Source organism: Prionailurus bengalensis, chromosome E2, assembly GCF_016509475.1.
Source record: "Prionailurus bengalensis isolate Pbe53 chromosome E2, Fcat_Pben_1.1_paternal_pri, whole genome shotgun sequence".
NCBI lineage: Eukaryota > Metazoa > Chordata > Mammalia > Carnivora > Felidae > Prionailurus > Prionailurus bengalensis.
This window is the reverse complement of record NC_057352.1, coordinates 40,387-66,537: the sequence shown is the minus strand read 5'-3', so window position 1 is coordinate 66,537 and position 26,151 is coordinate 40,387. Positions and strand designations below refer to the sequence as shown.

At 42.3% G+C, this 26,151-nt stretch overlaps 3 long non-coding RNA genes across 5 annotated transcripts; 1 reads left to right on the top strand and 2 right to left on the bottom strand.

The window, feature by feature from the left end:
- Positions 1-5,597: 5,597 nt before the first annotated feature.
- On the bottom strand, positions 5,598-6,708 carry LOC122493672. Its single transcript, XR_006300010.1, has 2 exons — positions 6,587-6,708; positions 5,598-5,912 (listed from the first exon to the last, which is right to left on the bottom strand). It is a non-coding gene; the product is annotated as an uncharacterized LOC122493672 (long non-coding RNA).
- LOC122493670 lies at positions 5,906-11,747 on the top strand. 2 transcript variants are annotated; one of them, XR_006300006.1, is made up of 5 exons: positions 5,906-6,297; positions 6,412-6,440; positions 6,721-6,802; positions 9,419-9,572; positions 11,041-11,747. It is a non-coding gene; the product is annotated as an uncharacterized LOC122493670 (long non-coding RNA). The 2 variants fall into 2 exon arrangements; XR_006300005.1 differs by having other exon boundaries at positions 6,637-6,802.
- Positions 8,053-14,217, bottom strand: LOC122493671. Of its 2 annotated transcripts, XR_006300009.1 has the most exons (4): positions 14,149-14,217; positions 10,902-10,994; positions 9,619-9,864; positions 8,053-8,386 (listed from the first exon to the last, which is right to left on the bottom strand). It is a non-coding gene; the product is annotated as an uncharacterized LOC122493671 (long non-coding RNA). The 2 variants fall into 2 exon arrangements; XR_006300008.1 differs by lacking the exon at positions 14,149-14,217 and having other exon boundaries at positions 10,902-11,046.
- Positions 14,218-26,151: the final 11,934 nt, after the last annotated feature.

Sequence of the window (26,151 nt, the reverse complement as noted above, 5' to 3'; positions counted from 1 at the left end):
TTGTATTTCTCCTGTATTGGTTGTGCTCTCTCCTCTTTCATTCTTGATTTTATTTATTTGGGTCCTTTCCTTATTCTTTTTGATCCAACTGGCTGGTGGTTTATCAATTTTATTAATTATTTCAAAGAACTAGCTTCTGGTTACATTGATCTCTTCTACTGTTTGTGTGTGTGGGGGGGGGTTGTTGTTTGTTTTTGTTTTTGTTTTCAGTTTTGAAAGCATTGATTTTTGCTGTAATCTTTATCATTTCTTGTCTTCTGCTGGATTTGGATTTTATTTGATGATCTTTTTTCCATTACTTTAAGGTATAAGCTTACGTTGTGTATCTGAGACTTTTCTTCCCTCTTTAGGAAGGCCTGGATTGCTAAACTTCCTCTTATGACTACCTTTGTTGCATCCCAGAGGTTTTGGACTGTGGTGTTATCAGTTTTATTGGCTTCCATGTACTTTTTAATTTTCCCTTTAACTTCTTGGTTCACCCATTCATTCTTTTTTTTTTAATTTTAGTTTTTATTATTTACAATTTACATCCAAATTAGTTACCGTATAGTGCAACAGTTATTTCATGAGTAGATTCCTTAGTGCCCCTTACCCATTTAGTCCATCCCCCCCACAACCCCTCCAGTAACCCCATGTTTGTTCTCCATATTTATGTGTGCTCTTCTTTTGTACACCTCCCTGTTTTTATTTTTGTTTCCCTTCCATTATATGTTCATCTGTTTTGTGTCTCAAAGACCTCCTATGAGTGAAGTCATATGATATTTGTCTTTCTCTGACTACTAATTTCACTTAGCAGAATACCCTCTAGTTCCAACCATGTAGTTACAAATGGCAAGATTTCATTCTTTTTGATTGCTGAGTAATACTCCATCACACACACACACGCACGCGCGCACACACACACACACACACACACACACCACATCTTCTTTATCCATTCATCCATCAATGGACATTTGGGCTTTTTCCATACTTTGGCTATTGTTGATCGTGGTGCTATAATCATGGGGGTGCATGTGTCCCTTCAAAACAGCACACCTGTATCCCTTAGATAAATGCCTTGTATTGCAATTGCTGTGTCGTAGGATAGTTCTCTTTTTAGCTTTTTGAGGAGCCTCCGTACTGTTTTCCAGAGTGGCTGCAGCAGCTTGCATTCCACTATTCATTGTTCCATAGGATGTTCTTCAGTCTACAAGTATTTGTTATCTTTCCAAATTTTTTCTTGTGGTTGATTTAGAGTTTCATAGCATTGGGGTCTGAAACTGTGCACGGTATGATCTCTATCTTTTTGTACTTGTTGAGTACAAGTAAACATAAAATTATTTATGTTTATTTATTTTAGAGAGAGAGAGAGACAGGGGCAGAGAGAGAGGGAGACACAGAATCCAAAGCAGGCCTCAGGCTCTGAGCTGTCAGCACAGAGTCCAACACAGGGCTCAAACTCACAAACCATGAGATGACGACCTGAGCTGAAGTCAGATGCTTAACTGAATGAGCCTCGCAGGCACCCACTTTAGTGACATTTTAAATGACACCGTTCAAAGTGCACTTGCTACCTTGCAAACTCAGAGAGAGAGAAAGAAATGTGAAGAATCAGGAAGTAGTTAAGAGTTGGCTGCTGAGTTTTACCGTAATTTGGCTTTGGAGGGTTTTTGTTCATTGGGTGAAGTGAGCACAGCATATTTGCCTGCCATTTACCACAGTAGACAGTGGGCCTCTGGGAGCCAAAACTCTTTCTGACCAATGAGCTGGAATTTTACTAGGACCGCCAAGATGAGATTTGCTATTTCAAGGACTAGGAGTTATCTTTTATTTTCACAACTCGGTAATTATCACATCATTCAACTCTGCCCTCCAAGATATGTAGAAAATACCCAAATATAGTTGAGAGAGAAAGGGTGATAGCCAAAGTGTATAATCCTTTCCCTTTAAAAAATATGTTTAAATTATGCTTTATGATTTTTTTTAATTTTAGTGAGGGGGCATGCAAGTGGGGGAGAGGGAAAGAGAGAGAATCTTAAGCAGGATTCACACTCAGTGTGGAGCCCAACACAGGTCTGGATCACATGATCCTACAATCGTGACCTGACACAAAATCAAGAATCTGATGCTCAACTGACTGAGCCACCCAGGTGCTCAATAGTCTCTTTCTCTCTGAATGCTGAATAGTAAATTTTCAACGTGAATGGGGGATAAACAGGCATACATACATACATACATACATACATACATACACACACCACTAAGAAAGCCATGAGTTGTTAGACATGAACTATTTTCCATCATCTTTGTCTTCTAGTTATATTCATGCCTCTAGTGTTTGTTGATTGCAATGCACGATCTTGCTGTGTGAGGTACAAATTGTTGTGTGATCAGTTTTCCGTGAAAGTCTTTCCTCATATCTGTCTTAACCACAAGGTGCCAATGTTGAATTCGAGGATGTAGAGCTAAGAGCCTTGAGGTCCAATAACTGTCAACTAGAAGTTATATTTTCTGTTGGGGAGAAATCCCCATATGATGGCAATGACTTTGCATTGGTAAGGGAAAGAATACTTTCATGCCTTCATGGTTCTTTTTTTTTTTTTAATTTTTATTTATTTTTGGGACAGAGAGAGACAGAGCATGAACGGGGGAGGGGCAGAGAGAGAGGGAGACACAGAATCGGAAACAGGCTCCAGGCTCTGAGCCATCAGCCCAGAGCCCAACGCGGGGCTCGAACTCACGGACCGTGAGATCGTGACCTGGCTGAAGTCGGACGCTTAACCGACTGCGCCACCCAGGCGCCCCTCATGCCTTCATGGTTCTTGCGCTTTTTGTGTCTCACCAAAATCAAGACTCAGGTCATGTGCATGTTTATCAAGCAAACACCTTTTTTTTTCCCAGAAAATAAAAACGCCCTGGAAGACAAGTGTAATGCATTGAGGTCTGTGAAAGCCACAAAGGAAGCAAAAGTCAAACAGCTGAAAGAGAAAGCACATAACCTGGAAGAATTCTATGAACAAAGAAAAGTGCCTACAAAAAAAGTAAGATGGGGGCGCTTGGGTGGCTCAGTCGGTTGAACGTCCAAATTCGGCTCAGGTCATGATCTCACGGTCCATAAGTTCAAGCCCCATGTCGGGCTCTGTGTTGACAGTTCAGAGCCTGGAGCTTGCTTTGGATTCTATATCTTCCTCTGGCCCTACCCAACTCGCACTCTGTCTCTATCAAAAAATGAATAAACGTTTAAAAAAATTTAGAAAAGTAAGATGTTCATGTGAGAACTGTCACAAGGACCGTATTGTATGGGAGAACATGGCAGCCAGTAGAGATAATTGTATTTCTTTTGGAACTGGGTCCAGAGTGTTTTTGCCCAATGCATTCAGTAGAATTGGACCTTCCCTTCCTACCTTGCTTTCTGTAACGTAACCTGCATTTTCCTTTCTCCTAAGTGCTTGCCACACATTGTGTCATGTTTTGGGGGCGGCAGAGGGAAGGTACCATCATTAATAACGTTAATACCTGGATCCACTCTGGATCCATCTACACTGTCCTATAGGTTTCAATCGCATCACACTGTTTTGTCACCCAGCAATTAGGTCATTTTTGTTCAGGACCAGACATGGGTCAAAAATGTGTGGGGAAAAAAATGAATTCTATTGCTGCAGAAACAATGGAAGTTGCTTTCTGGAAAGTGGGTAGGGGTACCAGCAGTACTGGATCCCTGCATCCATTATGCCAGTGAGATTGCTCACTGCAGGCCCAATCCCTAAGAAAGTCAAGTTGTTTCCTGTCCCCTGATTTTTCAAGTGTAACTTTTCTGAGTCTTGGCCAAAGCCCGCAGCTTCACTAGGGATCATCTTTGCTGGCCTCCCCTGATCTACACTTGTTTACTTCTAAGTCTGTGCCTATAAAGTTGTTCAGCTTCTTTGCCGTTCAAATGTATGCACCCCACATCAACGATGAGTCCTAGGGAGTTTGGGTCCAACTGCCAGGCTGGCTTTGTCCTGGGCTTCCTTCTTCTCCATCTTGGTCTTGTGTGTCTTTGTGGGGTTGTCAGATACTTGGTGCATTCAGTCCCATGTTTCCTCCTTTGTACAGTATTTCCTTTTGTTCTCAGGAGGAGATGGGGGACTTTAGAGTCCCTCACTCGTGTTGGAAAGTGAAGTCTTCTCTTCCCTGGAGACTCACCTTTATGTTCGTCCTTCCCACAGCTGGGGTTAGGGCTTGCTCTGTCTCACTGGCATCTTGTTTTTGTTAACTCGTAAGCTCTTTCTGTGAGTGGGTACAGCCCCTGACCACCTCTCTATCTTCAACCCCTTACAACAGAGCCACTACATTACAACCACTCCAGCAAGCATTTGCCCAAGGACTGCCTGAGAGACCAGAAGGAAATGCATGTGCCTTTCTCTGTCTAGTGCTTTTGTGTCATTTGCTAAGAGATTTTCAATTTTGCGTATGATTCTTGAGGACATCAAGTGTCAAGTTGAAACCATCTCAGTCAACACCACAAAGAAAATAGTCTGAGGGCAACACAGCAACCCAGCCTTGCCAAGCATTGCCTTCTGCTGCCTTCACTATCAATGGAATGAGTCTTGTTAAAGTAGATTTGGCTCCATGAAGTTGAGAGTTTTCCACCTGAAATCTCTTTCCTGGAAGTAAACCCAGACTGTGTGACAGTTCATATCAGGTTGTACGTCAGGAGATGATGTTGTTCTAAGAATGGCCTTTTGAAGATGGAGGCAGGGGTTGCAGTCCTGAACGCTAGCGATGTCTGGGAGTGAGCTGCAATGTTAGTGAAACCATATTCTGGAAGGTCGTCTTTCAGGTGATTGCCTGTGTCATGGTACAACTTTTGGACTGAGAATCAGGGCTCCCCATGGAGGTGTAAGACTAGTGATGATCCCTTGATTCATCCTAATGGGTACAGTTGGTCAGATACGGTTTTTCACTCACTGATGAAATGAGTCTTCGCCATATCAAACAAAAGACCAACTCTGGGAAGGCACAAAGTACAATGTTATTTGATGACTTTATGATAAAGGAGAGGAAATGAGAACTAGAAAGACAGTTCCAATAGTAGAGACGTGGCAGCAGACAGAAGTTGAATTTTCTTGAACTTAAATGGGGTGTTCACTTAATTTCTCTGATTCGGTTGTCAGTCTGTGCATTTATGGGAGAAGTGGGGGAAGGGATATTTGCATAGGCCTTCAAGAGTGCTGGGAGGTAAAAAGGGAGAACCTCTGGACCTTGTTCCTGACTGTGTGTGTATCTTTCCCATCTTAGGAAGCTTTAAATGACACTGTGAACTGGCGGCAAAGAAGAATCAGCTAGCAGCTGCAGGTAAAATTTGAAAATAGCTACAGAAGGGGCGCCTGGGTGGCTCAGTCGTTTAAGCGTCCAACTTCAGCTCAGGTCATAATTTCACAGTCCGGGTGTTCGAGCCCCGTGTCAGGCTCTGTGCTGACAGGTCAGAGCCTGGAGCCTGTTTCAGATTCTGTTACATCTCTCTCTGTCCCTCCCCCACTCATGCATGTGCTCTCTCTCTGTCTCAAAAATAAATAAACATTAGGGAAAAAAAAAGAAAATAGCTACAGAAGAAATAAACAAGTACAAGTGAGTTCAGCTAGTAATTACCAGGAGCTCATGAAACGGCTGTTATTTTTTGGTTTTTAATCTTTTTGAAAAGTTTAAAGTCAACATATGCATAGAGTATTAACAGATAAAAAAGGTAAGTTTTAGAAAGAATAAAATAATTAAGTTTCTAAACATTTGCAGATCTCAAGTAGTGACCAGACTGTGTGGAAACTTTCTCCATGCTAACATTCCTCGGGGGTGGTGTCAAGTGTCATCATCTGTAGGAAAGCAGTGTGTCGTACAATGAATCATACCCATCAACGTGGTAGTGCCATTTCATGGCCCTCGTCTTTGCAAGCCTGGGAAACATGGTGAGGATATAAGTTATAGAAGAATAGATCTTTATGATAAAAGACACTTGTCACATGATGAGTTAGAGAAAGATTGAAAATGGGAAGGAATTCTATGAACTCTGAACCCTACAGGCATGGGATAATGAGTAAGGAAAGGATGTAACAATAGCTTTGATCCTACTGTACATTGATAATCATGGGCAAAGTGTTTCATGTGTAAGAATAAATTGTATCAGGGGACAGATATGAGGTTGTTGGGAACGTGGGCAGCTTATTTAAAATCATACCCAATATTGGGCCTTATCTGACAAGAGCAATTGTAACTCACAGGCCACAAATTGAACAAACACGGGAACAGCTGCAGCAGGCAGAGCTCACCTTTAGATACCAGGTAACCTGAGTTCTGCCTGACATACTGAACCCTTAGCACCTCACGCAGGTGAGTGTAGTGGCCCTTGGAATCCCTAACCACGGGCTTTTCATTGTTGGCTTTTTCCGCTTGCAGTTCATGAGAAGAATGCTCAGGACAACTAGGTAAGTGTTTTCTTGTTTCCTCCTCTTTCTTTGGTGCACAGTGTGGCACCACCTTCCGACTGAAGGTGGATGTGTTTTTTCTCCCCCAGATCAAGACTCAGATCTGGGACAGGGAGATGGCGGAGCAGGGCAGGGAGGTCGCTTACTTGAAATACAGGTGTGGTCATTTGACTTGCGTTTTTATGGGTGTTTCCAGGGATGACACCTGCACTGTTAGTTGTCTAGTAGACGACGTGGTGTTGCAACTCTTATAGAAGTCCATTATTTTTCTGTATCCAAGACTGGACGGGATGGAACCAAAGAGGCTGCCTGAGGGATACACGAGGCAGAAACCAATCACTGCAAGAACCCTCCAAGGAGAGGTAAGGAGCACGTTGTGATGTGCCGCAGTCCAATTTCTGCTGTGCAGCCTGTTCCTGTGTGTGATCATCGTGTGGTCTGGAAAGAATCACACGCACTAAGGACGGCAGGTGGTCTGAAGGGGTGACAGAAGGGTGTTGTCCTCTGGTGCCACAGACAGTGAGGCACTTGTCCCTGTGACTGGTGGAGCTCATGCCCCTCCTCTGACGGTGACCCTCCCACCTCCTCTAGCATCCCCCTGTCTGAAGAGCCTGGAAACTTTCTTCCCACCCGGATACAATGTGAAGACTTTAGTTTATTTGAGGAGAAGGTCCTTTATTCACTAGTTTGAAAAGTCTTTCTTTTTGTTTGTTTTGGGAACTGTAGCCCTACATCCCGCCATTCAAGTTCCATAAAGCTTAGCTTAGTCCTCTGATGGTATCAGTGCAACTCTGCAGCTTCACTGCTAACTTCTCGCAGTTTTCCTTTTCTCAATAGTGTCAAATTAGTCTTTCCTTATATAATAACTGCTGTGGAAGGCAGCTTGTAGATAAGCTGGGAGATTGAACAAATTGCCTGAAGAAATGCACCCTTGTTGAGGACTCATTGAGGATATACACCAAACCAGTGTTCTCAGTGTTATTCTTTTTTGTTAAGTTTATTTATTTTGAGAGACGCCCAAGCAGGCGTCACACTGTCAGTGAGGAACCCAACGCTGGGCTTGAATTCACAAGCTGTGAGATCGTGACCTGAGCCAAAATTAAGAGTCGGATGCTGAATTCAAGCATCCTCAGACTAATTCCTGATCTGTAATGAAATCGTGATTTCCCATGATGTATACTGAGAAAACTGTTTTACTGGTGAATTCTAAATTGCTAGTTGCGCCTGACCTGTCCACAGTTATGTGATTAATTATGAAACAACATGAACTAGGGCACCGTGAGGTCTTTATCAAGGTGAGGGGACGGTTCTCCCCCTTATCCTTGGGGGCCACCTGAGGCATTTGGGATACCCTCTGCCTCTGGTCAGGGACCTGACTGTAGGGAAAAGTTTAAGATATTTGAGGAATGATTTAAGGGATTGTTTTCATTCCGCACAGTCCTCTAAAAGCAGAATAAACCTCTGTCCCTTCCAGGGTCTTTAGTAGATCGAGAAACTGCTGAAACCTCTGTGGGTTACAGCGACTCTGGCTGTACCAAGAATGCAGACAAGGGCAAGGTAAATGCCGGGGCCATTCTCAGTTGTAACTCTTTTGGGAAATCCCTCATCTTTATGTACAGTATGCTCTCCCGGCCTTGTCTCGTTTTGCATGTTGTGTGCTATGTCTGTTTGTTCTTTCTTTTCCAAATGCACACTCATAACCCAGGAGCCCACAGGCTTCTCAATTTTTAGTCTGTCAGCTTTCTGTGGTAAGTTTAGAAGCCAAAAGCGCGGAGAGACTGAGTACCTTAAGGTTTTTCCGTGAGTTTCAGGAAATAATGAGAGGAGGATGAGTGCACACTCCAAACAGATGTCTCCCGGCCTGGGTGATCCCTTCCAGACCTCACCTCTGTGGGAACAGTGTGGCTGCTGTGTCTTCCTTTCTTGATTCTGGCTAGGAGATGAACCTGTTAGAAACGACATCATGACTCCAACTTTCTATTATGTGCCCTGTGCCATTTAGAGTGGTCATAGAGAAAGCCAATATCATCACTCATCACCTTTCCGTCTTTGTTGGTAAATGACTTGTCTGGAATCCTCCAGCTATGCCTTAGGTAAATACAATTTGCACACTGTGTCCTTCAATTGTGTTTCTATGAGCAGTTTCTGGTTGTGTCCCCAGTCACTGTTAGAGCTGATATAGTCTCATGACACATACCAGTTTTATACCAAAGCACTTGCATGAAATCTGTTATGTGAATTTCTCCCTCTTTTTTTCCATTGCACATAATGACTCTGTGTCCTGTAGTATGCTTAAAGTCAGAATTCCCTATGAATTAAGATGAACACATCTGAGCTTTGTAGACATTCACCACAAGTAACTCGTTCTTCACAGAAGACTCTCCTTCCCCTGCAAGATTCCAGGCATCCTCCACTCCCCAGAGGTCTCTGAGGCCTTTGACAACACTTCCAGAGGGAAGACTCCTTTCTCAGGGAGAAGAGCAGAGGAGGCACAGTGAGGGTCCGGCTGCAGAATATTTTGCCAGGAGTGGCTGTGATTCCATGAGCAGAATATGAGCCGTGTATTCCCACTCATTTTTTTGTGTTCCTAATATAGCAAAAGCAGAGCATCTGGAGTCGCTGTAGAGGAGGGATGCAGGGTGAACCTGGACATGGATGGCTGCCTGTCTGGAGAATGCTACTTCATTAGTCTGTAATTACTTCTGTTAACCCTCTAGGACAGGACCCTTGCCCTTTTCTTCCACAGACGTGGGCAGTGATGTGTGGTGGCAGTAGGTTAACCTCTTGCATCTACTACCCCAAGCTGTAGGTGCTATCCAGTGGCAGGGACAGAGTTTTCAGGTACTGATGCTACTCTCTTGGATCCTGGTGGCAGAGAAGGTGGCAGGTGCTGACACACTCTTCTCTGGGTTACAGCTGCTTTTGGTATTGGTTCTCTTGTCTGGAATATGGATGTAGCTGTCACTTCTGTTCTGCAGGGCAGTCTGGATCCTGGGGACCTCCTCCGTTAACTGGACGATTCTGCATGCCCTACCCTGGAGATGCCCCACCCCCATGGACTATTAGGCACATACACCTCCTGAACCTTGGCAGCCCTGGGGCCACCCGGAACCCCTCCACCTGCAACACTTGGTAAGATGATCTGAGCACTAGGAGTTGACTTGTAAAACACACTCACCTTATTTTGTTACTGTTAGGTCTTGGGCCAAGGTGCAGAGGCGGTACCACAGACCATTGTGATGCAAGGGGAATGTGTCTGCTGCCATTACCAAATTCCTCAAGTTTATCAGGATCTCATCTTCGTCTTTTCCCCCACCATGGGTTGGTACAGGCGTCTCTTGTAGAGAAGGAATGGGGCCGTATGCAGCAAATCAGACATAGCGCTTCAGCAGAAATGCCCTGTACACAGTCCACGTGCTGGGATCTGTGAGGCATGAGGCACAATGTAATGTACGTCCATCTAGTTGTGCCCCCAGCCATCCATAGTTGTTCGATGAGTGATGAATACATCTGAGTCAGGGCTTTTAGGAGTTTTCATCAAGTTATAAGGGATGGTTCTTCAAGTTCTTTTTGGGTATCACCGGAGGCATGTGGGACACCCTGTGCATGTAATTTGGGATCTCACTGGGACAAAGACTTTAAGTTGTCGGAAGTATGAGGGGAGGGTTTTTTGTTTTGTTTTTGACCTCCAAACAGTCTACTCAAATCAGAATAAACCTGCATCCCTTCTGGGGCTTTTTGCAGATCCAGAAGTAGGTATCACAACCAAGAGTGACATCGACACTGGCTCTGCCAAAACTGCCAAGAAGCACAAAGTAAATGCTGTGGCCATTTTCAGTTCTAAGTATTTACGGACCACCACATCTTTCTGTACAGGACACTCTCCTGCCATTGTCTCTGGTTTGTGTGTCGTATGGTCTGTCTGCTGTTTTTGTTTTTGGTTTTCCCAAATGCAAAACCTTTACTGCCGAGTCTACGGGCTTCCCTGTTTCCCAGCTGGCATCTGTTTGTGGTAACTTGAGCAGCTAAGAGTGCCTAAAGGTGGGGACCATAGGGCTTTTCTAATGTGTTCCTGGAATAAATCAAGGAGGATGACACCACACTCCACTTGGAAGTCTCCTACCTTGCCTCATTCTTTGTGGATCTCCTCATTGTGGAATCATTGCTCTTGCTGTGTCTTCCTCTCCTGTTTCCTTCTATTGAGGATTTTAACGTGCTCAGAAAAATCTGTGGGTATCGTTACAATTTGAAAATGCGAACTGCCTTCACTCCAACTTATATTTTTGTATGTGTCCTTTAGAATGTAAATTTCATACCCATCAGCATTTTGGTAAGCATGCTGTCCAGAATCCCTTCAGGTGTGCCCTGGGCACAAACACTCTGAACTATAAGAGGTGGCATATTTGCCATAGAAAACATGCACTGGAACTTAAGTTGTGAAGAGAAAAAATCCAAAATTACCTGTGTGGCAAGTCCCCACGGTGTCCTTCACTTGTGTTCACATGAGCACGTTCTCTCGTGTCCTGTGTCACAGGTACAGCTAAAACATGGAAACTTACAGCAGACATCAAAGTGCATTTGTGTTAATTTTGTCTTTTAGAATTTCAGCTCATTTTTCCAGAGGACACAATTACCCTGCAAAGTGTACTGCACTTAAGCTGAGAAGTACCTCCGAAGTAAAATAAATTAGTTGAACCCAACTAACATGTATAGGTTACCCGTTTCTCTAAGAGCATGCTTTCCCAGGTCCTCTGCAGGCCCTCAGGATCCCCATCTCCCCATGTGTCTCTGTGTCCATGGATAGCACTTCCAGAGAGGAGGAGAACCCATTGTCGGGACAGAAGTAGTTTGGGCACAGGCAGGGGCTTAGAGGCAGAGCTCTGAGCCACGAGGGTATGATTCCATGTGTGGACACTGGGATTGTCATTCCTTCTCATTCTGTAGTTCTCCACAGACACAATAAACAGCCTCTGTGGTGGAGGGGATGAAGGGTGGAGTGTGATCCTGGACATAGTTGCTTTCCTATCTGGAATATGCTACTTTGTTAATTTAGTATTCAGCCTATAAATCTTCTAGGAAAAGGGCCCTTGCTGTTTCTACGTTTCCAGACACGTGGGGACACTAGTTTATCCCAATCACATCAAGAGTCCTGGTCCTTTCCCATGATTGCCTTGCAGGCTGTACCCCGCGGACCACCCTTCACCACCAGTCATGGGCTATAGGCCACATCCCCCTCCTCCACCTACTCTATTTGTTAAGATGACCTGAACTGGCTGAGTGGCTGGTAAAGTATATTCATCTTCTTCATGATTGACTTTGTGGGAATGATGTAGAGATAGTTGTGAGTCTTGGCAATCCAACTACAAACTGCCTGAGGACACTGTAGCATATCTCAAGTTTCTCAGGCCATACATACAATGGGCAGTGGCATGTCCCTGTAATACAGTGAGCTATACGTTTCTCTTGTCAAATGAAAGAGGAGTTTTTACACAAAAGTAGACGTATCAGCAGTACTGGTGGGTATGTTGGAGACACAATGTGTTGGGTTCTGTAATGAATGAAGTGCACCCCTAACTTTTAGAGCATCAGGTGTCCTGTGTGACAGAGGGACATTCATTACTTTTGATCACCAACATGGAAACACCAGTGAGGATCCAGGGCAAAACCGGGGGAGCCTTGAATCATACAGGAATAGAAGGGAAGTTGAGCACAGTAAGCAGAGTTTGAGGAGGTGCAGAGGGGAGGGTGTTGGGGTCAGGGAGATGCAGTTGGAGGTCTTTCCGGCCACAGCCTGAGCAGGGAGTGTGAGGTCCATACAGAACTGCTATGTGGGATTGCTCTCAGTGCAAAGTGCACGCAGGTAATCACCTAAAAAGATTCTCATCTCCCTGGATTTTCCTGAAGGTTCTGGGTATTTGTGGGGGGGAAAGAGCCCTGGATATATGGGGTATTTAACTTGGTCTTATGAAAATGCTGTATGCCCAAGTTCATATCCCTCAAGAGACTAAAAGTGGAGACAGGGTCTAGATCAGCTGAGTCATCCTACAATTCAGGGCTGGCCAGATGACACCACTGCTGGACCCCTGTCATCATCCTGACTACAGCTTTGCATCTCCTCAAACTTCTCTCACAATATTGTGACAGCTGTGTTATCTGTGAAAACAGGGGTAATATTTGTTTCTAAGAACAAGAGAAAAAGAAGACATTCAGTGCATAAAGCGTCTGCAAAATCTCTGGGAAGGGTCCCCTCACGCTTCTCACAGTTAGTTTCCATTAAGATCTCTCCACACAATGATCCTCCAAAAAAGATGGTCACGGGAGTTCATTAAACTAAGACTGTTAACAACTCAGCCCAGGGAGTGGGAATCACTGTTTTAAAAAATAAGAACAATGTCCCTCGTTTTTCTATTAGAATTCGGGCCCTGTCACACCATGAAAGAAAAGATAATTATGAGAATGTGTACATTCAGAGGCCTAGATCTGAAGACAATCATTTTCTATTACACATCATCTCACAGATGCAGCCACACACTACAGTGTTCATCTGAGGCCACAGATAAACTACAGAAGACAGAATGCATGTAGGAAAACATAAGACCACAGGGAAATAAACCAAAATCTCTTTGCCTTATAGGACAACTCTTTTGAAATTGAAGAGGACTGGGCACGGTGACAGACAATCGTGTTTGTATATACATTTTAAATGCTTTCCCTGCCCATCCTGTCCCCTCCACTTTGTCCTTCCTACTGTCCCCTAATCTACCTTTCATCGTTTTGTCTCTGTGTCAGCGTCTGCTTCTAGGGCCATCTACTCTCGCTCCCCATTGAGTGCACACAGTGGGGTTCCTGTACACACAGGAAACAAAGTGCCAGAAATGGTGGTGAGGGAGGATAGAAGCAAGATCACCCTTTGTGCAGGGGAGCCTGAGGGAGTTTTCTGGGGCGATGGGAACTACCTATATCTAGATTGATGGGGTGCTTATGCTCAATTATTTTGGAAATATTCCCTGACTCCATGGTGCCTTGGGATCAGACAGGTATCTGTCCTTAGGAAATGGCTGAGATCTAATGGTGGAGAAGGATGAGGGACCAGCAGTGACTGTGGTAGAGGAGTGAGGGTCAGACCCATGCCCAGAATGCCAGGTCCCCACAGACAGCACCACGTGTAGGAGGACTCTGAGGAGCAGAGATTTCTTGATCAGACCCATGGACTACATAATCATCCTGCAGTTTCCTCACTGAGCGATGGCCAGAGCAGAAGGACAGCAGCTGGAGGACACCCTGATCATGGCTGGAGTGGAGCAGTGGGCCTGGGGGATTGAGTCAGGGAAAGGGACAGGCAGAAGGTAGTGACAGGGAGTCTGAGAGACAAAGGAAAGAGAAGAGAAGGGACCCTTCTCTGCTGACTTCACCTACATTTCTGTGTGACCAAAACGAGACCCTTGTCTCCCAGGGAAGGGAAGAGGGCTGGCAAAACACCGAGTGACATACTCAGCTCAAGTGTCCACGGTATCTGCCTTGCTCTTGAGTACCTAACACAGGAAGCACGAGCTTTCTGTCATGATTGGAACTGCAGCTCGTAGCATTTAGTGAAAATCAATCCAATTATGCATCCCTCAGCATTAAAGTACTCCAACAAAATTAAGTGAACACACTGAAAGATACAATGCAGGATAAAGTCCAAAGGTAGATGGACGGCAATACTTACGGGAATACAGTCTATCCGAAAAGGAGGCAGGTACCCTAGTGCAGGCCTTCAGCCACCTGGGCGATATCTGAAAACGTAAAAAAAAAAAAAAAAAAGTCCTTACTCCAAAAGCAACATTAGCACTAGACACAAAGGGATCATGATTAAGGTTTAGAGAGCAACCATATGACTTCATGGTGCTGTATCCATGAGAACAAGTCTCATCAAATTATACCCTTTAATTTGAGGCTCTTTGTTATATGTAAATTGTACCTCATTAAAGAGAGTTTCAAAGCACAAAATACTAGAAGCAAATGTGGGAACGTTCCTTTCAAATCCTGAAGTGCACAGGTGAGATGAGTCTGTCTGCCCATGTCTCAAAAATCCAAAATAATACACCTAAAAAATTAATAATAGCAGACTAAGCAGACCCTGAGCTCACGCTGTCCCATGTTTTCAACTGCATAACATCCACATCCAAGTCCATGAACCAGAGAGGGATCCAAGACTGGCACAACAAACTCCACACCTAAATAGAAGATGCAGCAGGAAGGTTAGGAAGGTCAGAAAGTTGGAGGCTGGCTGCCTGCAGAAGGAGCAGAGAAAGTGAGCCCTCACGTGAGGGAACTGACACAGGGAAGACTAATCTCCATAACATTTGGCATTAAAACCCAGAGGGGCTGAATTCCCTTGAGTTTAGATCCTGGTGCTTTGGAGGTCAGCTGACCCAGCACCGGGTGATCCAGAAGGATGAGTGATAGCCAGGTCCCTGCCTGTGTAGAGACGCAACATAAACATGGCATTTCACACAATGCTTAGGCCACAGGAGACACATGTATTCATGCTGATTCTTGACTCAGCTGGCCTGCCTGGGTCCCACTGACACCACTGAGAGCAAGCAGAGCCCACAACAGACACGCAATCTGTGCAGACCCCTGCACTGAAAGGAAAAGTAACCCAGACACAACAGCAGGGAGTGAGCAATACCCATACGATATCCTCCTGAAGGTCCAGGGCCTATAAATGGAGACGTGCACTGCTGAGGACTCCAGGACCTCTTTTTCATAACGGCATTAATTTCAAGATCAGAAGGCACAGCTGACTTTCTTAACACAGAGAAATAGAGCCAGAGAGACAGACAAAATGCACACACAGAGATGTTTATCCACAATGAAAGACCTAGTCAAAGCCACAGCCAGAGATCTAAGCCAAAGAGATATAAGGAACATACCTGATACAAAATTTAAAGCAATGATCATAAGGATACTCACTGGAGTTGTGGAATGAGTAGAAGAGTGAGACCCCTGACAGAGTTAAGATATAACACAGTTAGACACTGAGGACACAATAAAGGAGAAACATGCTTGCTGGAATGAACAGAGGGATGGAAGAAGCAGCCGAACAAACTAGTGACCTCGAAGACTGAGTGATGGAAATTAATCACATTGAACCAAAGAGAGCGAACAGAATTCTGCAACGTGAGATGAGACTAAGTGAACTCAGTGACTACAGCAAAGATAATAGTATTCGTATTGTAGGAGTCCAGAAGGAAGAGAAAATGGGGAAGAAAATTTATTTGAGGAAACAATAGCTGAAAACTTCCCTAATTGGGGGAGGGACACAAACATCCACATCCAGGAGACTAGAGAACTCCCATCAAAATCAGGCCAACACACAAACTTTTGTAAGCAAAGTTACAAATTAGGGTGAGAATAAAGAAAACTCGTAAAAGCAGCAAAACAGTCCTTAACTTAGAAGGGAAGACCCATAAGGCTAGCTACATATTTCTGAACAGAAACTTGGCAAGCCAGATATGAGTGACATCACATATTCAAAGTGCTGAATGTAAAATCAGCGGCCAAGAATACTCTATTCAGCAAGGCTATCTTTCAGGATGAAGGAGGCACAGACTTTCCCAAACAAAACCTAAAGGAGTTTGTACCACAAAACCAGTCCTGCAAGAAATATGAAGAGGGATTCTTTGAGTGGAAAGGGGAGACCAACAGTGACAGTATAGAGGTAGAAGACAAATTCAAGTAAAAAATGAACATTTCTGGAAAAAAATCAGTTACAGTACTTAGAGAAATAGATCTGAAATATAATAACATCTGCCAAAAACCTAGGGAGGAGAAAGTAATGGGTGCAAAGGTAAATGACCATCAACTTAATACAAACTGCTAAATGCAGAAGAGGTTATAGAAACACCTAACTGTAGCCATATCCTAAAACCAGTCATACATATGCTAAGAATAGAGATTAAAAAAATCAAAATATATCACTAAAGAATATAAGCAATACATGAAAGAAAGGCAAGAAAGGATCAGAGAAAATCATTAGAAACCACAACAAAACAGGCAATAAAATGGCAATACATATAGACATATCAATCAATTTTGAGGGAAATGGAGTGAATGCTCCAATCTAGAGAGGTAGGGAGTAAGAATGGATGAAAAAACAAAACAGATTCAGATGCCTACAAGTGACCCACTTTACACCTCAAGAATGATAGTGAGGATAGAGAAACATCACACAAATGAATGTCAAAAGAAAGCCGGAGTAACAATACTTGTATCAGAAAAAAATACACTTAAAAAAGTACATAACAAGAGACAGAGGAGGACAGTCTATAACAGTAAATGGTACAATCCAAAAAGAAGATATAACAACTGTAAATATATCCCACAATTGAGATTTATTCCCAAGCTATAAAGGTGGTTCAATATTCGCAAATCAATCAATGTGATACAATACATCAACAGGAGAAAGGATAAGAACCAGATGATCGGGGCATCTGGGTGGCTCATCCTTTAACAGTCTGAAATCAGCTCGGGTCATGACTTCATGATTCCTGAGTTCATGTCCCGCATCAGACTCTGTGCTGAAAGCTCAGATCCAAGAGCCTCCTTCGAATTCTATGTCTCCCTCTCTCTCTGCCCCTCCCCTGCTCACGCTCTGCCTCTCTCAAAATTAATAAACGTTAAAAGAAAAGAACCATACAGTCATTTCAATACATGCAGAAAGGAACATTTGCAAAGTACAACATCCGTTCATGCATGTAACCCCCTAAAGTAGGTTTACAGGAAACATACATTAACGTCATAAAGGTTAACTATAAAAACCCTGCAGTTATAATCAACCTTAATGGGGAACATCTGAGAGCTTTTCCTGTAAGGTCAGGAAGAAGACAAGGATGTTTACTCATACCACTTTTAGTAAACAAATTACTGGAAGTCCTAGCCACATCCAGCAGACGAAACGAAATGATTTGCAGATTACATGACACTATATATAGAAAACCCTAAAGAGTCCACCCAATAACTCTTAGAACTGATAAATGAATTCAGCAATGTCACAGGATACAAAATCATTGTACAGAAATCTGTTGCATTTGTAGACAATACGGAAGCAGTAGAAAGAGACATTAAGAAAACAGTCCCATTTACAGTCATATGCCAAAAATAAGATATCTATGAATAAATCTAACCAAAGTGGTGAGCGACCTATACTCAGAAAAGTATAAAACAGTGATGAAAGAAATTCAAGATGACACAAAGAAATGTAAGGACATTCCGCACTCATGGATCAGAAGTACAAATATAGTGAAAATGTCTATACTTCCCAAAGCAATTGACAGAATTCATGGAATTTCCATCAAATTACTGACAGCAGTTTTCACAGAACGACAACAGTCCTAAATTTGTATGGAACCAAAAAAGACCGCAATATTCAGAGTAAATCTTTATGTGAAGTGATAATTATGGATGGCACTATGCCTCTGGATCTTCTGCTCCAAAACACAATAACTCTGGCTTAAGCATTTGAACAAACGTTAGACATATCCCAGCCAAGGATCATTCTACAAAATACATTGTACCAACGTATCCTCAACACTTTGCACCTTATGAAAAATATGGAAAAATCTAAAAATTGTCATGGCCAAGTGGAGCCTAAGGAGACAGGATGACTGTAATGTGGCAGCTGGGATGAGTCTGGGCTAGGAGAGGTTAAAACCGAAGCAATCTGAATACAAATATAAACTTTACTTCATACTACCATATCTCTTTGATACCTTGATTGTGATCATGTACCAACCATTATGACATCAATAGGGAGAAAACAGTCTGATGTATGTGGATACTCAGTATTATCTTCCCAATTTTTTTTGGTAACTAGAAACCCATCATGAGAGAATAGATTATTAGTAATCATGTTTTTTCTACACATAAGAGTATATAACTAGTTCCAGTATTAGTTACTAGTGATGTACATGTACCTATTCTTGTTCTTACTATTGTTTAATTTAAATAATAGCATTCATGGTACAGAAAACTGAATGCATGATAAACACTTCATAGAAACATCTAGCTTTACATATTTTACGATAATAACGTATGTATATACCACTCTATTATGTGGTATGTAAATTAAGTGTTTTTCTGATCTTGAACGAGCATGTCATTGAATGGCTTTCCATAAAGGTGGTTATGCTAGATCATGAATGATTCTCAGATCTTACAGGATGTACGTCACATCATGCCTGAACATTGTCAAAAATGAAAACATACACGCGGACAGATGAAGCATTGTGACTGGCTCACTTATTGTAAAGAACCCTTGCTTTAATATTTTCACGTATACTTTTAGCAGGAATATAAGAGAATCAAATATTTCCAAATCAAAGAGATATTCAAAGACTGGAAGAACGATAGGGAGTTCAAAGGGTTTCAGAAGGATAAGATGTGACCATGAAGGGGGAGTCACAGGCAAGCAGCTTTCTCTGGTCCACACTGACATGTTTGCATGAGGATATGTGACTTGCCAAAGGGTAAGTCCCAGAAGTACCAGAGGGAAAGACAACGCTTTAGGGCGGGGTGACGTGGAAAGGGTGCTTCTGTGCCTAAGAGATGGGTCAGCAACCTGGCTGGGGGTCTCTGCGTCAAAGACCTCAAAAGGCCAGCAGTAACCTATACTCACAAAGATCTTAGTAACATAGATCAAAGTAACTTAGAGCCACAAAGATTTTAGAGTCACAGAGTCGATCTTCAACTATGATTAGGAGATGGTCAGAGTTTCACAGGATATGATCTTTGAGCCGGCAGTAGATGGCTAAAATATTATTTAGGGCTATACATTTAATGAAAAAATGTATGTGTAAAAATTTGGGTTTGGAATGTTAAGAAAAATCACAGGCCCATCATGGAGTTACTTACGTTAAGGCCACATGTCACGAAACCTAATTTTATTCCTGCAGGAATGTAACCTTTCACCGGTCAGCAAATAATTTCCTAGTCAGTACTGGAAATTTAACTGATAGATCCCTGCCATTCCCCTCAGAGAGGCAGTCTTGCCTAAATAAGGTATTCCATGCCACTTTTTTTTAAAAGTTTATTCAAGTTAGAGACAAAGAGAGCACATGCCAGAGAGGGGCAAGACAACAGGGAAAGAGAGAATCCCACAACCAAGAGGTCATGATCTGAGCCAAGATCAAGAGTCAGACACTTAACCAAGCCATCCAGGCACCCCGAGAATGTGGAGTTTCAAAGGTTAGCAGTCTTGGCTGGGATACAGCCATGATGGCACTGGCCTACTCCTGAAAAGAAGGCAGCCAACAACTTGCAGTCAGATGGCATTGAAACAGTGACCTGTACAACGCCTGGTGCACACACTGGAGAGATTATACACTGATTGGGGAGAACATCCCTGAGAAGCAGTGTTCACAATGAGGGGACAAAGAGCTAGGACAGGTGGGCTGCGTGGCACCATTTCCCTGTTCTGCACACCTCCCCCCCAGCAAAAAAAACACAGAGCCATATGCTGGAAACAAGGCAATCCCCACACTGGGTGCCTAAGCTGCTTACACCAACCCCAACTTCCTGTGTTCTGGCGAGACTGGCCTAGGTCATTGAAGCTTGCCTCTGTCGCAATGGACCTGGCCCATTCCCCAGAACACCAGTGGAAGCCCATGACCAGACCACCTCTCTTGACCAGACAGTTATGCTTCACTTCTAGTGGCAATCGTTTCAAGTCTCATTTAACAAGCAGATCGGAGCAGACCTAGATAAGTCTCACCACATTCTGGCCAAGGACCATACATTGCTCATACAACTGGCTTGAAGGATAGTGCAGCCAGAACATAAAACAGTGCATGCAACACACACCACAGACACTCCGTGATGTGCTAGGCCCTGGACACTTGATGATCTCCTCTTCATAAAGCCATTCATCTCAGAGGCAGGTAACATAATGAGCTTTGGTAACAGAGAAGGCAAATACTCAACCAAAATGCCAAGACAAGAGGAATGCATCCCAAATGAAAGAACAAGATAAGGTCATGGCCAGGGACATGGAAGGAACACTTCCAAACTCATTCTATGAGGCCAACATGGCCTTGAGTCCAAACTGGACAAAGACCCCACCAGAAAGGAAAACTACAGACCAATTTCCCTGATGAACCTGGATGCAAAAATTCTCAACAAAAAGTAGCAAACCGGATCCAACAATACATAAAAAGGATTATTCAGGACAATGAGGTGGATTTTGTTCCTGGAATGCACAATAGATTCAATATCTGCAAATCAACTGATGTGATACATCACATTGATAAAAGAAAGGATAACAACCACATGATCCTCTCCATAGATGCAGAATAAACTTTTGACAAAATGCAGCAGCATCCTTTCGTGGTGAAAAAAAAAAAAAACACCTCATGAAAGGAGGGATAGAAGTATCATGCCTCAACATGAGACTATCCAGATATGAAAGTCCCACAGCTCATATCATCTTCAATGGTGAAAAACTGAGCTTTCCCCCTAAGGTCAGGAACACGATGGGGATATCCACTCTCAGCACTTTTATTCACCATACTGTTGGAAGTCTTAGCCTCAGCAATCAGACATCAAAAAGAATACAAGGTGTCCAAGTTGGCAAGGAGGAATCAATCTTTCCCTGCTCACAGACATGATACTCTCCGTGGAAAATCCGAATGACTCCACCAAAAAACATCTAGGATTGATACAGGAATTCAGGAATGTATCAGAATATAAAATCAATATGCAGAAGTTGATTGCATTTCTATACACCAGTAATGAATCAACAGAGAAATCAAGGAATTGATGTCATTTACAACTGCACTGAAAACCATAAAATACCCAGGGATAAACCCAACCAAAGAGGGAAAATATCAGTACAGTTAAAACAATAGAGGGTCTCCTGGGTGGCTCAGTCGGTTAAGTGCTGTCTTCGGTTCTGGGCATGATCCTGCATTTGTGGGATTGAGTCCCTTGACGGGCTCTGTGCTGGCAGCTCAGAGTCTGGAGCCTGCCTCAGAGTCTGTGTCTCCCTCTCTCTCTCTGCCCCCCCCCCACTCATGTGCTGTCACTTGCTCGCTCACTCTCTCAAATATAAATAAACATTAAAAAATTAAAAGAACAAACCATACAACGTCTATAAAAGAAGTTGAAGAAGACACAAAGAAATGAAAAAAAAATCCCATGCACATGGATTAGAAGAACAAATATTGTTAAAATGTCAATACTACCCAAAGCAATTGACAAATTCAATGTAATTCCTATCAAAATAACACCAGCATTTTTCACAGAGCTAGAGACAACAATCCTAAAATTGTATGGAATCAGAAAAGACCCCAAGGAGCCAAAGTAATGTTGAAAAAGAAAAACAAAGATGGAGACATTCCAACTCTGGACTTTATGGTGCATTAGAAAGCCACAATCATCAAGACAGTATGGTACAGGCACAAGAACAGACACATAGATCAAAGGACCAGAATAGGGAACCCAGGAATGGAGCCTCAAACATATGGCTGAATAATCTTTCACAAAGCAGGAAAGAATATCCAAAGGAAAAAGAAGAGTCTCTTCAGCAAATGGTACTGGAAAAACTGGACAGTGAGAAGTATGAACCTGGACTATGTTCTTGAACTTCTCTCGCTCTCTCTCTCTCTCTCTCTCTCTCTGTCACACACACACACACACACACACACACACACACACACCTCAAAATGGATGAAAGATCTAAATGTAAGACAGGAAACCATCAAAATCCTAGAGGAGAAAACAAGCAACCTACCTCTTTGATCCCGACCGCAACAACTTCTTGCTTGTCATTTCTCCAGAAGCAAGGGCAATAAAACCAAAATAAACTATTGGGACCTCAAGATAAAAAGCTTCTGCACAGCAGAGGACACAATCAGGAAAACTAAAAGGAAACTTAATGGAATGGGAGAAGATATTTGCAGGTGACATATCAGATAAAGGGTTAGTATCCAAAATCTATCAAGAACTTATCACACTCAACACCCAAAAACCAAATAATCCAGAGATGAAATGGGCAAAAGACATGAAGAGACACTTTAACAAACAGGACATCTAGATTGGTCACACGTGAAAAGATGCTCACCCTCATTCCTCATAAGTGAAATACACATCAAACCCACAATGAGATATCCCCTCACGCCTATCAGAATGGCTAAAATTAACATCTCAGGAAACGACAGATGTTGGCAAGGATGCAAAGGGAAAGTTTTGCAATGCTGGTGGGAATGCAAAATGGTGTAGCCACTCTGGAAAATAGTATGGAGATTCGCTACAAAAACCAAAAGTAGAACTGCACTAGGACCCAGCAATTGCACTACTAGGTATTTACACAAAGGATACATTAATGCTGACTCCAAGTGGCACATACACTCCAATGTTTATAGCAGCATTATCAACAATAGCTACATTATGCAAAGAGGCCAAATGACCATTGACGGATGAATGGATAAAGAAGATGTATATTCATACAATGGAATATTACACGGCAATCAAAAGGAGTGAAATCTTGCTATTTTCAACAACGTGGAGTGAACTGGACTTTATTATAAGTAAAATATGTCAGAGAAAGACACACATCATATTAAATTCCACAGATGAGAGAATTCATAACACTGAAGAACATAGTGAAAGAGAAGCAAAAATAAGATACAAACAGAGATGGAGTCAAACGATAAGACACCGTTAAATAGAGGGAAGAAGCTCAGGGTTCCTGGAGGGTTACTGAATAGGGGTATGGGCTAAATGGGTGATGGGCATTAGAGACAGCACTTGGGATGAGTACTGGATATATTTTTGTAATTGACGGATCACTAAATTCTAATCCTGAAACTGTATTCCACTATAAGGTAACTAACTTGGGGTTAAATTTTAAAAAAAAGAAGGGGCGCCTGGGTGGCGCAGTCGGTTAAGCGTCCGACTTCAGCCAGGTCACGATCTCGCGGTCCGTGAGTTCGAGCCCCGCGTCGGGCTCTGGGCTGATGGCTCAGAGCCTGGAGCCTGTTTCCGATTCTGTGACTCCCTCTCTCTCTGCCCCTCCCCCGTTCATGCTCTGTCTCTCTCTGTCCGAAAAATAAATAAACGTTGAAAAAAAAAATTAAAAAATAAAATAAATAAAATAAAAAAAGAAGAAATGTTAAAAATAAGTAAAGAAATATACTACCAGTCAAAAGAAAAGAATATATAAATCGGGCTCTTTTAGTGGAAATGAAAGACCAAAATTGTTACAGACAAGAAAGGATCAGAGAAAACATCAAGATACAATGGTAAAACAACTAGTAGGGCACTAAATATATACCTATCAATAATTACTCTAATGTAAATCGACTAAATGCTCCAATCAAAAGACATTGGATAGGGGGTCAGAATGGACAAAAAAAGAAAAGAAAAGAAAAGTAAAGAAAAGAAAAAAGAAAAGAAAGAAACAAACAAACAAAACAAGGCCTATCTAGGTACTACCTACAAAGCCTTATTTGGACTTAAGTCACCTGCAGATTTAAATGGAGGGAATGAAAAAACATTTTTCATGCCAACAATATCAAAAGAAACCCAGTACCAATACTTATATCGGGCAAAAAAACTTTAAAATCGAGACTGTAGTTTGGTACCCTTTAGGTCAATACCTAGTAGTAAAATTGCATGCACCCAATATTTATAGCAGCTTTATCAACAGTAGCTAAATTATGGAGAGCTCAAGTATCCATCAAGTGATGAAGGTATAAAGAAGTTGTGGGGTCTGTGTACGTGTGTGTCTGTGTATTCATGTATATGCATGTGTGTGTGTGTTTGTATATATTCATACATACATACATATGTATATACAATCTAATATGTCTCAGCTTCAAAACGAATGAAATCCTGCCATTTACAACGATGTGGATGGATCTAGAATGTGTTATGCTAAGTGAAATATGTCAATCAGAGAAAGACAAATATATGATTTCACTCATGTGGAATTGAAGAAACAAAACAGATGAAAACATGGGAAGGGGGCAGGAAAAGAGAAGAGTGGTAACAAACTACATGTGTCTCTTAATGATAGAGAAAAAAAGTGAAGGTTCATGGAGGGAGATGGGTCAGCTCTGGGCTAGATGGGGGACCTATATTAAGAAGAGCACTTGGGGCGCCTGGGTGGCGCAGTCGGTTAAGCGTCGGACTTCAGCCAGGTCACGATCTCGCGGTCCGTGAGTTCGAGCCCCGCGTCAGGCTCTGGGCTGATGGCTCAGAGCCTGGAGCCTGTTTCCGATTCTGTGACTCCCTCTCTCTCTGCCCCTCCCCCGTTCATGCTCTGTCTCTCTCTGTCTCAAAAATAAATAAACATTGAAAAAAAAATTTAAAAAAAAAAGAGCACTTGTTGTGATGAGCACTGGGTGTTGTATGTAAGGGATGAATCACTGAGTTCTACTCACGAATCCGAGAATGCACTGTATGTCAACTAAGACTTAAATTTAAAAAATAAATAAAGCTGTAACAAGAGATGAAGACAAACACTATCTCATACTAAAGGGGACAACCAAACAAGAAGATCCAATGATTATAAATTTTGATGCCCCCAACATGCAACCACCAAGTATATAAAACATTTAACAACAACCATAAAAGAACTCATTTATAATAATATAACGATATTAGAGGACTTTAACACATAACTCACATCGATGGACAGAACCTGTAAATAGAAATTCAACAAGGAAACAATGGCTTTGAATCACACACTGGACCAGATGGGTTTAACAGATATATCCAGAACACTCCATACTAAAATGACAGAGTACACATTCTTTTCAAGTGCACATGGGGCATTCTCCATAATTGATCACATTCTAGGTCACAAAGCAGGCCTCAACAGGTACCCAAAGACAGAGATCAGACCAAGCATTTTTTCTGACCACAAAGCTAAGAAACTTGAAGTTAACCACGTGTGCGTGCGCGCGTGCGCACACACACACACACACACACACACACACTAAGGGGGAAAGGCCACAAATAAAGGGAGGTTAAATAACATGCTACCAAATGAATGGGTCAAACAGGAAATCAATGAGAAAATACACTGAAACTAATGAAAATGAAAATACACTGGTAAAAATATTTGGAATGCGGCAGAAGCAGTCTATGATGGAAGTATATAGCAGTACAAGCTACCATAAAGAGCAAGAAAAATCCCAAACAATCCTAACTTATAACTAAAGGAATGAGAAGAACAGCCGAAGGAAGGAAATAATAGAGATTAAGGCAGAAATAAGGAATATAGAAACCAAAAAGACACTAGACCAAATCAATGAAACCAGGGGCTGGTTCCTTGAAAACAGTAATCAACATGAAAACCTCCTAGGCAGAGTTTTCACAAAGAAGAAGGAAAGGACTCAAGTAAATAAAATCACAAATAACACAGGAGAAATAACAGTCAATGCCACAAAAATACAGTTAGAAGATAATATTATGAAAATCTATATGCAACAAATTGGACACTCTGAGAAAAATGGAACAATTCCTAGAAACACACAAACTACCAAAACTGAAACGGGAAGATACATAAAATCTGAAAACAGAAAGAAATCAAATCAGTAATAAAAAAAATCTCCCCCCAACACAAGAGTTCAGGGCCAGATGGCTTCACTAATGAATTCTACCATCCATTTAAGGAAGAGATAATATGTATTCTTCTCGAATTATTACAAAAAATAAAAAAAGA